This window comes from Columba livia, chromosome 8 (genome assembly GCF_036013475.1).
Source record: "Columba livia isolate bColLiv1 breed racing homer chromosome 8, bColLiv1.pat.W.v2, whole genome shotgun sequence".
NCBI classification, from domain to species: Eukaryota; Metazoa; Chordata; class Aves; order Columbiformes; family Columbidae; genus Columba; species Columba livia.
The window spans coordinates 25,964,345-25,978,773 of NC_088609.1; the positions used below are offsets into that span (position 1 = coordinate 25,964,345).

General features: G+C 39.0%; 1 protein-coding gene across 49 annotated transcripts in view; it reads left to right on the plus strand.

The window, feature by feature from the left end:
• LOC135580042 (uncharacterized) overlaps positions 1 to 14,429 on the plus strand; it is a 494,152-nt gene that overhangs the window by 210,955 nt on the left and 268,768 nt on the right. For 41 of the 49 annotated variants that reach the window (XM_065071243.1, XM_065071198.1, XM_065071196.1 and 38 more), the window contains 4 exons: positions 6,832 to 6,906; positions 7,454 to 7,586; positions 7,963 to 8,071; positions 10,905 to 10,984. The gene's annotated coding sequence lies outside the window, so the exon portion shown is untranslated. The remainder of the gene's footprint in view (positions 1 to 6,831; positions 6,907 to 7,453; positions 7,587 to 7,962; positions 8,072 to 10,904; positions 10,985 to 14,429) is intronic. The other 8 variants (XM_065071209.1, XM_065071212.1, XM_065071214.1 and 5 more) reach the window with 4 other exon arrangements.

Here is a 14,429-nt window from a genome sequence, read left to right on the forward strand (position 1 = left end):
CAAAAATCGTGCAGCTCCATTCTAGGAACTAGAAGCTCTGTACTTTCTAACTGGAAAGAGGAGAGACTGGGAATTTAGTTTTATTAATTTATTTTTATTGATTTATGGTGCTTCCTTTCTTAAAGATACAACTGATTCTTCTGGATTTGTTAAACACATTTTCTCCTAACTTCTGCTAACTGACATCCCATAGAATGCAGAAGAGAGAGAAGCACTGAAATACAGCATTCAGTACGTGTAATATAGGTGTACATATATGTTATACCATTAGTTATGAGTCTTCAGGAAATGACACTGGACCTTATTTTCAAACATTCTTAGTGCATACAAGTGAAATTGAAGCTTACCAAAGCTGAAAAAAAAAATCACATTTCTGAAATTTGGGACCATTTTTCCCAGTGTGAGTAACTAGCATCTCCCTTTAAGAAAACCTATAAATGGATATGTGTTTCAGCTTGCCTAACTACTGTCTGAAGTAGGAATACTCTTGCCATGGTACAAAGCAGAACTGACAAGATATTCTTTTCTCTGTCACATTCTTCTTATATGGACCAGAGTTAGAGGCATTATAGATTGAAATTTTTGTTTTATGTATTTTATTGAAAATGCAATAAGTGTCAGGCATATCAGTACACATCATGTATTGTCTTCTCCTGAGCAGATCTACAAGTGTGTGCACACTATACCACAATGGGTTGTTCATGCACAGCAGCACCAATAAATGTAGTGGTTTTGCACGTTTGTAAACCTCTGCACCAAAACAACTCCCTGTTCCTCTCTGAGCGTATTCTATGATGTACCTGCACGTGGGACTTGCAATTACTTCATGTGTCTCATAAATCCCTCCACAGTATCCCCGAGTATGCTTGACTAATTACAAGTGGGCAAGGTAACGTGTTGTGGTTGGCGCTGAACGACCTGCAGACTGGCCAGCTGAGAGGCCAATAGCCAACACAACTGTTACAGTCTGGGTTGAAACCCTTCTTCCATAGAAGCACCAATTTGGCTCTTTCTTTACTATCCTGGTGCCAGTTTTTGTGAAACTTATGGCAGACTTTATATCTTTACAGTTGCTACAATTTTGCATCCTCCTTAAAGGAGGGGAACTGACAGATGGACGAAAGAGCAAACAATGTTCTGTATTTTGTCCTTTGCAAACCAGGCTATGTGATATATAAAACTTTGCTCGCAAAGCTATGAAATATCAAACAACACTCACAAAGTTATGTGACAAACACCACTCACAAAGTTATGAAATACCTTATAAATATGAAATATCTTATAAATATAAAAGGTGAAGCTCTGATTTATGCCAATAACCTCTTCAAGCACTAATGTTTATCTAATGGATTCAGCTACTGAAAATTATTGCATATACTACAGAAAGCATTATAATTTGGGATTCACCTGTGCCATTATATCAAAGCTAAAATTATTCCATGAGACTTTGGAACGTTCCATGTTGGTTGATACTACATGCTTTTAACTAAAAGCTTCTCCTTTCACTTTACATCAACAGAAGTGGAACAATTAATGCTTCAAAATACAAGAGAGGCTTTTGTTCTTGTTTAAATTTTTGTACCTTAGCTTGAAAGGTATCTTGAGCTCCTTTGAAGTTTGCCTTTAATATACTGCACCCAAACCACTTCTTTATAAGAGCCTCATTTAACTTTTACATTTTAAAGATCTTTCAATGTAAGCCCAAATGTAACAAAAGAAAGTGATAATTCTTGAAACAGGCAGAGTTGTTGAATAGCGTAGACACTGAATCTTACGGAAGCCACATCCTGGAAGCATCTTGAGCAACTCTGGCCCTGGTGTATAGCAGGCAGGTAGGTCACATCGCATAGAATTTGCTTCATGCTCTAGACTAATGTTTTCTTGAATTATTAATTGACTTTAATAATTCACAGAAACCCCAGTTCCACAGAGTTTGTGTGGCCCTGTGCAGAGAGCCCCACTTGCTACCAGGGGCATTCCCTCTGAGGTCTGCTTGTGCCATTCTCAGACACAGGCTTAAATGCCAGTTCTCTGTGAAGTCAGTGGTTAGACTTCTATAGATTTCACTGGGCTTTGGATTGGACTGTATATTCTTTGATAAAGGACTGAGTTTTCTCCTCTTTGCATTTGAAGGCAGCTACCACCCAGCTGATACGAGCAAGAACAACAGCTCAAATGCTGATTTCAGATCTCAGTGAAGTCACGTAGAGCTGCGGGCAGAAGGTCAAGGCAATCGGGACCGAGGAGTGTGGGATTGTTTGCAATTAATCCCAATACTGTCCTGACACTCCCAGTGACTTTACAGTGGTATTCCTGCCCAGCAGCTGAGTATTTAGTAGACCCTACAGAAGTTGTGAGTATTTTCATGCCCCTATTTAATTCCCTGAATTCCTTGTGAGTAATTCCAGATAGTATGTGTACAAGGTACTTAATTTACTGTATTAGAAAATTGCCATTTCAGATTTATGATGACTGCCTGGCTTTGAGGCTCTTGTGCTGTCATCAGACTCCATCATGAGTGACCAAGTGTTGATGTCATACTGTGGTTTATGAACCACAAGCTCATCATGCCTATATTTCTGCTTGGTTCTGTGCTTCTACCAGTGTTGTGGGAACTCACACGCCATTTCAGACCTTTGAAAGTCTGATTCTCATAGTTCTTTTTTTTTTTCTTTCTTAACTGGGGCAGATGTCCCTTTCTGTAATAATTTAATTAACACTTTGGAATAATGATGCATTAATTAATGCTAGATTACAATGGGAATGCTATAGAATTACACTTTATATCAACACTAATGCAAAATGAGTTTCTCCTGGATAATATTTCTTACAGAGAATACAAAAAGAGATAATACTAATTAGGCCATCAATTTAAATTTACCATCATTTCAATCCACATCACTTATCTGTTCTCTAGCACAAAACTCTCTGTTCTGCCGTACAGTTTTTGCTGTGTTGGTATCAGGATGGCAGCCAGAGTGGGAGTCATTTCCTCATGTGCATTCTTATACATTATAGCCTACTCCTGTGCTATAGTCTTGGTTTTTGTGCCTGCGTTGTGACAGATTGAACTGTAAACATCAGGTATAGGCTTAATAACGTTCTAACATAGATCTTCTGTGGCTAGAGAAACTTCACTGGCTAAAAACATCCTCACCAGAGGCACAAGATTTTGTATCGTGCATGGCACGTTGTTAGACTGCAGCACACAGTTCAGGTTATTGTAATTCTTCCTGGCATGGCCCACATTTGCTGCTGCAATTGCAACATCTGCAAAGTCATTCTTTTCTGAGGATTACTTTTTTAACCGCTTTGTAGCAGAATGAGAGACAAGAAGCCAAGGTTTCTGTTCCCAATAGTTTTTCCCCGTCAAAATGGGTCCATCTTTCTGAAACTCCCTGTATATTCCCACTTCTGAGAATAAAATGGTTTACTGAAAGCAAATCTGATCTCACTTGCAATTTGATGGTTTTTTTCTTTATATAACCATCATCGAGATGGTGCCTCTTGTGCAGACAAGAAAAGAGGATTTGATAAAGATAATTCTAAAATGCAAAGCATTAAAAAACATTAGCAGAGATGATTCAGTTTCAATGAACATCCAAGAAAGCTTTGCTTTCCTCTCTGTCTCCCCACCCAACTCTGCCAGTCTGTGTGGAATCTGCTGGGTCACTAGAATTGCAGGCTCCTCACTCTTCAGCAACCTGTGTTAAAGACCAACAGCGAGTCAAGTCACTAGCGGCCAGTCAGGCTGCTTTGCAAGCCCTGCTGTTCGTTTGAAATCCCCAGGTGTACAGGGAATTAGCTGCACTTCACTCCAAACTGTGTAACGAAAAGTAGTCAGGGACCTGGAATTCTTGGCTGTACCAGCCTGCTAAGAGTTTGAGAGTTCTTCATCCACCATGAAGAACTTTGTCTGGAAATTATGAGAGGCAACTTTTTTTTAACTTTCCAGATGGCAGTTTTTCAGAATTTGCTGCATGATGAATTTTAGCATGTTTGGGGAGTTTTATCCCAAATAGAAACAACACCTAATTTTGAAATACCCTGTGAAACAGACTCTCTGCACAGCTGTAGTTGCTTCCTTCAAACACTGAAATTTCCTTCTTTATGGAGGATTTTGCTCAGTAGATTTTAGTTGTATGCTTTTATACTAGCCATTTGTATTAATTTTATCGTATAAAATACAATGATTTAGTTCAACACAGAAGATGCTGATGACCTTGTAGTACGTTTTGGTAGTATGTTCTGCCTCTGCATTGGCCACTCGGCAGATCAGCTCAGGAGACAGTAGCTGTGGGGACCTACAGAGTAGTGGCAGAGTTCAAAGAAAACAAACCCCACATTGATGGTCCTGCCATATGGAAAAATGTTTCAGCCTGGGTAACAGCTCAGTAAATTCTTTTGCTGGCACACTGTGTATCTTCCAGACAGGGCCATTCTTTCTTTTACAGACATTTTGAGTGAAATGTATGTCATGTAAAGAACAAGCAACTTGTATCCAGTTAAATCACGTAAGCCCCGAAAGAGGAGCTGTATGGGATTTTACCATCACAAATCTACATGGTATTCTGCACCAGAATGAATTTCATGCATTGTACCTTGGCTTTAGCGTACTGCTTTCTCTGGAGAGTACCATTCCGGTCTCTCTGCCACATGGGCAAATTGAGTTAATGCAATAGCTCTTCCTTTGCAGAATTCATTTGGAATTTGGAAAAGGTCAGATATGTAAATCTGTGTGATTTGTTTTATGAAACTACCTCTTCATTTGAGACAGTTCACTATAACTGGCCATCACTGCCCAGGGCTGTTAAAAGAATATGTAGTCAGGAGTAATGAAGTGAGTGGATTTTTGAAAAGACGAAGAAAAGTTGTTTTCCGAGGAGCTATTTGTTAGATAGTGGAACAGACTTTTTGGAGAAGTACAGTAAGCCCTCAACATTAGATGGGCTCATAACTCAGTGCAGAGCAGTGTACTAGAAAAAGTATGGTAACTACATGGACTGATGTTGATCCCAATGTTCTGGAATTAAGAAATCGCGCAAATCTTTTCTGTCTCTGACTTCTGTGAGGACTGGCAAAGAAGGGCTTTTGTAGATCAAGACTCAAGCAAGTATAGTAAAACAGTCTTGTATAGTAAAACAACCTTGTGCTGAGGAAAAATTTGTTCTGTGCCAATCTACACTGTGCTTTCCCATCTCAAGGGCTATTAATCCCTTACTTTCACAAGCAGTGAAGTATGTTCAGAAAAACCTAAAGGAAAAAAAGCTAAGATTATTTTTAGGTTTTATATGCAACATCAACTAGAAACTAATTGGATTAAATATTTTAGTACAAAAATAGCACTCTTTTCCAGACTTTTTGTTTAGGTTGCCAGTTTTAAATATGTGTTTTTCTGAAGTTAAGTCTTCATATTGTATTTTTTTGTCATAAAGTTATATGGTCTCAAAATGAAGAACTTTTGATCTTAATTTTTTGGATGATCTTAACTCTTCATTGCTAAGGATGGTATAGTGGATATATAAACAAAATATTTTAGCTGGACAGCTATCTGATGGTGCTGTGTTTAGCTGAAATGACAAATTAATATCTACAGGGGATGGAAATAGGGTCGATTGCCTCCCTTGAAGACGACATCTTTATGGAGCATAAAAATCTAAATGTGCAGATGTCAGAGTTAAGTTCAAGTATTTTAGTACCCACATATTTAAGTACTAGGGGTTTTTTTCTGGCACATTTCCAGCCTTAATTCAGACATGGAATACTTTTAAGGTGGTGGCTGATAGAGGATTTCAACAGCTTTTCAGTTTTAATTTTACAGTTAAGGCTTGTGCAGGACATCGTTCTTCTATGACAGCACCAATACATTGGTAACACCTGCCTCTTTCCAGTTGATCACACCTGTTGACACTTATGTGCATTAACAAATCAACTAATACCCTTCTTCTGGTTCTCTTTTTCATCTGCATTAGTGCTGGCAGCTCTGTGCTTAGAGAATTATGATATACAATGTATTCCTTGTTTAAATGGCTTTTATTGAGTGCCAAACCTATTTCTGGTCACATTGCTTAATGATAGCTCTAACTCGGAACGGGTAATTCCAAGAAAAGAAAGCTTTTTCACAGATATATGTAACTTTTGAATAATTCTAACCCTGGACTGTCCTATGAGTTACATGTATTTAAAGTTTGTCCCAGAATAGTAGTACAGGTCATGTTCATATCAACTCTCTATATTTGTGTCTATGAAAGAGAAAAGCCCTAAAAAAGCTTACTTTTAAGGTTCTGTTGGTAGCCAGAAAATATGATACCTGTACCACAGAGCTGTGTATTGGAGCACAACGCAAATAACACCAAGCTAATGCCAGAAGGGATAATACAGCCACAGGGAGGGGGGCAGCATGCAGAGAGGTTACGAGGTTGGCTTCTGAAAGCAAGAGAGCCACAGTCCAGTGATGCTGCACCTGAGCTGATATGTCCTCCATCTTGAGAGTGCTAATTTATTAGGGACAGCACCACCCTGATGATGCTGTGCTGCTTGCAGTTCTGCTGCAGCTCTACATGCAAGTGTGGTTGCAACTAGTTCAGAAACCATTGCACAGATGTTTGTCAGAGCCAAGACAAATATTAATATCTGACTAATAAACATCTGAAAGATATAAGTTCAAAAGCAATGAGTAAAAACTGTAACAACTGGAGAATGTTGAAGAAATTCAAATAAATTATCAGCTCATGGATATTTGGTAAACAATAGTTTTCTATATTATTTGCTATGCATTTTTGACTCGCCTCTAATAAGTATCATACAGTATAAATGGTATTTTTATTTCAGCTCTTAGAACTTAAAAAAATCTGTGGAAGCTAGCTGAGAGTTTAGCAAGCGTATCTGAATGGTGAATCAACTGAGGTAAGTTGGAGTTTATGTCCCTGAACATATTGTACGATCAGTGGATAAGACAGGTTTTAAATATAGATTGAAAAACCACAGGGTATTAAGTATCTAGGAATATTTTACCTTATGGAGTTGAAGTCTAGAACTAAGCTTAACAAAGAACGTAATGTGAAATAAAGTGAAAAAAATCATTACTGGGTGGTCTCTGCCACATACTGTATCGTGTGGTGGAAAAGGCTGAGAGCCATAAGAAAGATATTGGGACGAAACCTGACATACTGTGTACATTAAACATCTTACTGTTTACCTTCTGAGAAAAGTTCTTCAAGGAACTTGTGGGTTTGTTAACAAAAACTTTATGGCATTATAGGAAGCCTAAAATCTGGGATGAAAATGCTCGTGTTAGCCAAACCTTTAGGTGGAGTAAATTCTCCGGAGTTATAAAAATATTGTTTTTTTCTGAAGCCAGGGAATGGATACCATATAAGTGGATCTCAGCCCATTTGGATAGCCTTTGAAAAAGCACAAACTTTACTTTTTCGTTTATTCTTCCTAACAATAGTGAACTGAAAAGAGCTGAATGTAGTACTGGAAGCCCTGGCTATGCAGATTTTGAATCTTAAAGAAAATGCAGGGGAAAATGCAAGGGGAAACACAAAGTGGAAAGAGGGGAAGTCCTATGAAACAAGACAAATGTAAGATTTGTTTTCTTGATATTTTATTCTGAAGTGTCAGGGCCCTGAGGGTACCACCAGGCCTCACCGGCCCAGGTCAGCCCCTCTGGGTTCCAGTCCCCACAGCCCTGCCTGGCCATGGGCCCCCCACAGGCCCACATACAGGGCCATCCCTGTCCCATCCGTGTCCCCAAGGCCATGCTGGCCCCAACCTGCCCCTTTCCTGGCTGGGTCAGCCCTGCCATCCCTGGGGCCTCTGTGCTCCTGGCCCCGTGGAGGCCTCATCCTGCACAGCCCCTGCTGTGGAACAGCAGAGCAGGAGAGCTGCCTCGTTGTGCTGTTACAGGGTGCGGCGGAGCCGCGGAATGGCGCCTGTTTCTTTCTTGTCTCCTTGTAGAACCACGTAGGCTCAGACTGGGACTTCAGATGTGTGCAGTCGCAGCCTTCCTGCGGACAGTGGGAGAACACTGCGGAAACCTCTGCTTCTCCACCAGGACTCAGGCAAGGTGAGTAAAACAGTCTTCTGCTAATTTCTAAGGGATTTGAGTCAAGCTCACTAACTATATGTATTACATTCTCCTCTCAGCTCGCTTTGATCTCTTCAAAATTACCATTCATAGCTTAATGAATAAACACTATAGCCTTAAATGGCAAATGGAGGCAATGGAGGAGGATTCCAGAGGAAATGCAAGGAAGGAGTTCTAGAGTGCTGCCTTATTCCTGCTGCTTTGTTTTCGATTAATGGCACAATAAACACCAATGAGAACTCGTAGAGATAGCTCAAGAGATGTGGACAGATGCTTGTCTCATGGCTCTTTGAAGTGCCTTAAGTATTCTGTGATTCTGCAAGTTTGGTTGAGGGTTGGTGGCTTTATTCCATTTGTATGGGGATCCAATTACAACGCAAATATTTGCACTTGACAGCAGTTTTACACTACACAGTTAAATGAAAAATGAACCCAATGCAATACATACTTTAATAACAATCAGTCTTAAGAGAATTTTTTGAAGAACAACTTCTGAACCACCAGGATTATTAAACATCCCGTAGCATTTTTTGTAAGATTAGTCACAGTGTCTTTTCTGAAACTCAATTTATATTATTACATTCTGCCTCCATAAATCGCCCTGCGGTATCAACTGAATGTAGTATTCTTCTGTCACATATTGTTGTAGAAAGTTAAAAAGCTGTCATGTTCCACCTCAGAAATGGATCCACTTTGCTAGAATGTAATGCAATTCCATTACCAGATTTGGATTTATTATTATTTTTTTTAAATTTTACAATCAGGTACATTTGCAAGAGAATCCATTATTTTCTCCATGCCTCTTGCTGTCCTCATCTGCATCAATGAATATAGAAGTTATAAGTATTAGTATTTTGCCAAGGCACTAATTTCCAGAGATTGTCCCCTAGGACTGTCCACAAAAGAGGGAAAGCCATACATTTTTCATTTGCATATGTACCTGAGTGCATGCACCAGCAAAGAAGCAAGTTTCTGATTTTTCAAAACCTCTTTTGATTCCACAAGCGATGTCTACATTCTAGATGAAGGTCCCAAAAACGTGATTATTTATTTAATGCATTTTGTTTTTTGGCAAGTCTTGCAGGTAATGCAATAAATGTCACTCCTTCCTTCCTTTTACTCAATATCAAGCAAGCAGATCATTCTCCTTCTTTAAGTCTTATCTTTTGACTCAGAGGAGAGCCAGTAGCACTGCTCCTCTTGATTATTATGTATCTTGGTATATGTTTGCCAGAATGGGGATATAAACCTAGTGCTCTATCCAGATTAAAGTGTGAATAATTACATTCTGCCCACCTAAATTCCCTCTGCAATTTCATTTGGGTACAGTATATTTCTTCATTTCCTGCTCCCAGGCCTGTTCTGGCATCTATTGAAGTTAATGGAAATTTCCCAAAGTCTTTGGTGAAGGAAAACATCCACAAACTATGGTCATTTTAATTCAAGAGCAAAACCAACAGTCTTGCAGTATCACATACAGTATTTCTAATAACTTAAAAATCCTCTAAACCAGAAGCGTGGTACAGGTAAGCAAGCTGGTAAAACCATCTTGACAAGAAATATGGTTTTATTTTATTTAATTTTTAAATGTTTCTGCAGCTTACCAGCTTCGTAACCTAGGGCAAGTTTAATTAAAGTCAATGAAGCAGTTTATAGTGAAGAAAAAATCAACAGTAGAGAAAGTGTTGATTGTTTTCTAATTATGCTGTGGACTTTCTCTGTAATGGATTCTTGCCTTTTTAACTCTAGAAAAAGCCACTGATACACGCCAATGTTGACAGGAGACCTGGGAAATTCCTTCATAAAATGCTCTTACTATTCAATTCTCTATATCTCTTAGCACTCCTGAAATGATCCTGTGATTCTGTGGTTCTATGACATGATCCATTTTTGTCAGCAGGTGGACAAGGTGGCTTTTATTTTCTGGAGATTATAACAATACAATAGTGTATCATGTAGCTAACTTTGCATGTATAGTCTGAAAACCTTTTGGTTTATAATCATTTGTTCAGAGAGCAAACCTATACAATACTATTTAAGTGTCCTGATTCAGCCTGAATTGAAGAACACCAGTGAATACAGAGAAGAATAGTTGCTGTGAATGCTGCTCTGAACCCATAGATGGTCTCAGCAGGATTTTGTTTGGACATAGCTGGGCAGCTTGCCTGCCAACATCACCCCTCTTAGGCTCAGTGGATAAGGATCTGCTAGTTGCATGTTGCCTCATCATTCCTTCCAAACATCTCCTGACTTGACCCAAGCAATGGGCAGTCCATATTCCTGCCAGCTGATTGTCAACCAGGTTTGTGATCTGGCAGTGATTTGCTCTAGTAGAACCATTAATTTCTTTTGGAATGGTGGATGGAAGTACTCTCTAGAGTTCCTTCTGAAGCTCAAGAAGGATGATGACAGGATGCTTGACTGTCCCAAGGTAACAGTCTTAACATTCCAGGACAATGTGTATCTTGCTCTCCCTTCTGTTTGATGCAGCATCTCATGCTTTGATCTTTCTGACACATCCCAGTTCACCTCAATCTTACCTACCAGAAGAACGTATGAGAAGCGCAATTTGTGCTATAGCCATCCTATGCAGCAATTTAGCTTGAGGTTTTATATTTTCCAATCAATCTGCATATCAATAAGTATTCCCACTGAGCTGTTACAAAAAAGTATGTGGTGTGTTATACCAGCTATGCTCTAAAAGAAAAATCAGTTTTTATTGCCTGCTCTAAGTCCCCTTTGTTCAGGACTACACATTAAATAAAGTAGGTATTATAACTTTTGATACACTTCTTCCTTTCTTTTATTTTAGGCAATTTATTCAGTCTTCAAAATCCTTCCATCAAGATTTTGGCCTGATGACTGTCCAGAGGCTTCCTTGAATTAGAGCAGGTACATTAGGTTCTGTGCTTGTGAAATTCTGAATTGTCCCATCGTTCTTCATCACCATTTTAATAGGCATAATTCTGGTCCTGAAAGAACAGAAAGAAAGAGTCTCCTTGGCAAGATGTAGTAAACTAAGCATGAGCTTTAAGTGGGCTTGTTGATAGAGTTCACTAGAGGAATGTACCATTTGCAGAGGAATTGAAGTGCTCCTAACAGTGCATTTTTCCTATGAGAAACTCACTAAGTGCTCACAGAATTGAAGGGTACAAAGGAAATCTTTTGCATCTCTCTAGAGAAGCGGTGAAAGCATTTCTCATTTATTTTGCAAACAATCAACTTAATAATCAGGTTATTTTTGTAGAAATGATAACTTATTTGTAACTGTGTATGTAAAAAACACATTGCAAGTCATTTAGGTTGGAAGATCAGGCACTCCCAATTTAGAGAACGGCCCTAGAATCCTAAGTCAGCTTCCCTCAGGTATGTGTCCTTATTAACAGATCTTGTATTATTTTTGCCTCATTTTGCACACAAGAGTGATGATTCACAGGGAATAAGGAAAGTGTTGAATCGTTCTTTTTGGCTTCATTGCCTAGTCTGTAATCTTAGGCCTTATTTATTGTCCACTGTGCCAGCTGATGTAATCCAATGCTGCACTGCATTTGGAATTATTAATTTCTTTTTACTGTTTTCAATGGCATTCTTCATTATCTGAATACTTCCCTGATTAGTTTTTCTGTATGAGAGGGGCCAAGGATATTATCCACATTTCATAGCTGGGGAAGTGTAATTAGCTGAGCAGTAGTAAGAAGTCAACATGACTAAAACTGGCCCTGGTGTTGTCCTTACATTTGCATCCTCTCCGTGACATTGCATGTCCTTATGTTCCTGTATTAAGTGTAGGAGTAAACAGGAATTTTGACTTCTTGTCTTTCTATCATTTATTATGTGGCCTCTCTCTGTTATTTGGGCAGTTTTCTGTCTGTAGGGAGAATAAGATAAAAATTCTGTTTAATTGTCCCCTGTGAAAAAACAAGCAAACAAACAACTGGATTTTTTTTTTTTTTTCTGAAAGATGTCTTTTTAAAGCAAAATATATTCCACAAATGACTACAACATGCACAGTGTAAGTGGCAACTTACTTGGTCCTAGGACTGACTAATTCCTTTCAGGGACAGTGACTGTGTGTGCCGTCAGCCAGGGCTGACAGAGGATGCTGGTTAACGTTCATTTTGTTGCTGGTGATCTTATGAAACAAAATTCTGACTGCTGAAAATTAGGCTGAGCAAATTGAGCTTAGTTTGGGCAGATCGCTGCAGGGTATGAAATGGCCCTTTGCAATGAATGGGGCTTGATTTAAGCAGCCATGCAGCAGCATACAGAGTGCATATTCCATATCTAAGCCACTCAGTGACTTGTATTTATTTTGCAGGCTGTCATTCACTTATGTGAAAACTCTATGTATTTAGATTGGAAACAATTTTAAATAATTAACATAAATATATCAACTCCAGCAACAGGCATATCATATCAAGTAGCACAAGATGTAGATTTGGGAGTGCTACTAGTAAGGCGGCTCAGTGTGCTCCTGCTGTTGCTGCTGCTGCTCACAATATGAAAATTAAACTCAGGGCCTCACCATTTGGGGTCATCTAGCGGAAGCTAACTCCTTGAGCAACTGTAGCATTTTGAATGACGTGTCCTGCTACAATTTTTCTCTGGTGTAATTTTGGTTACTTGCAATGACTGTTTTTCTTTTCCAAACAGTACAAATTTGGGCACTGAATCGTGCTTTGGTGTCCTGTCACTACGTGTCACTGTGATCGCACGGTGGCCAATGGCGCATGGTCTGAGTGCAACATCACTGTTCCAAAACACATCAACTACTAAACGGATAGGCAATAGAATGAGAAACTCCTGCTGACAGCAGGTATTTCTATTTTATCTGAGAATAATTCGCTGAGTAGATAATTGTTGAATTCCCAATGGGAAAAAACTTGATTCTGTCTGAGCATAGGTTACCAAATGTACCACCATAAAGTAATTGATTTTGTGATGTATCAAATAGGGACGTAGTTGAGCCCATTGAACTTTTCGCTTAGGGCCTCAGGGTGAGCTTGAACCGAGCTCCCAAAGGTGAAGAACCAGTGCTTGACATGTGTGGGGTTTTGCACTCTTAACAGCCTCTTTAACTTTCATTTTCTCCTATTAATCTACTTTCACCAAGATCAAGATGTGCACAGAGTCTCATTAAGATTGTTGAGTTGTCATTGGAGATAATCACCAAAGGAATGTGTTATAAAAGGAGAAAAAAAGTATGTCTAGAAAGTCTGAATAATTTTTTTATGCTGTTGTTTTAGTGAAGAGGCTTTGGATGCGGATAGGAAAGTTACTATAGCTATAGGGCACATTTAATTGCATTTTAGAAACTTCTTTAATCCTGTAATAACAAAAAATTAAATCAGTGCTGACATTTTTTTGTTGCCAGAAGAAGGTAGTAAAAGGGTAAAGAAATAATTGTTAGTTCTGAGAATATAATTAGCAACTTTAATGCTTTAATCTAAAAAATGCATATTTTGAGCCTGGGTGAATGATTAAAGAAAAGATATTGAAAGCCTTTGAAATTTCTAACTGTTTGTTTTTAATTGTAAATTATGATCACTATAATTAGCTCATTTAGTACATTTATAATGTAAACAAATATGAATATACAGAAGTTCAGTGATATATTTCAGGGCAAATAAGAGCAACTTTGTGACCCTGGGCTCTATTTATTAAGCCTTTCTTGTAGCATTTGGCACTGCTTCATTCTTTCATATTGTTTTTTTCCCCCTTTTTTGCTGACAGATAAAAGAAAGCCGTACATTATACTTGCAGGTCTCTGCTGAGGTCTTAATGCATCTGGAACTACACCGAAGAAAATGCAGATAGAAATCTGGTCCTTTTTGGGCTCCATTTAACCCTTGCTCTGAAGCTTTCTTAGAGCTAGAGTATTTATCGTGTTAAAAAATAGATACTACTAGTGTTTTCTTAAACACTAGGTTGTTAATTTATATCAGCTGAAAGTGATACTATGGTTCAGGTAGACGTACTTATGTCCACAGTGAGGTGTCTGCAGAAATGCCGTGTGTCTGGTACCCGCCAGCCCGCTTCCTGGGGATACACTCGATGGAGCATCCTGGGACCGGATTTCAGACTCCAGCTCCGTTCCTGGGACACGTGCTGCCCTGCACGTCTCTCAGTAACGTGAACAGGAGCTGCCTGGCTAAGGCTCTCTGCGTGCTGGTGGAAACACTTAAGAAGTAACAGGATGTTTTTCCCCCACCAAGTTCAAAGATTAAAATTTGGGGGTTAGTCTCACCATTATTTTAATAAACAAGGCATCTTTTGTTACATTTTCAGAGCTCAGTTATCATGCCGCGGCACACTGCATCCAGTTCTGATAAGTCGT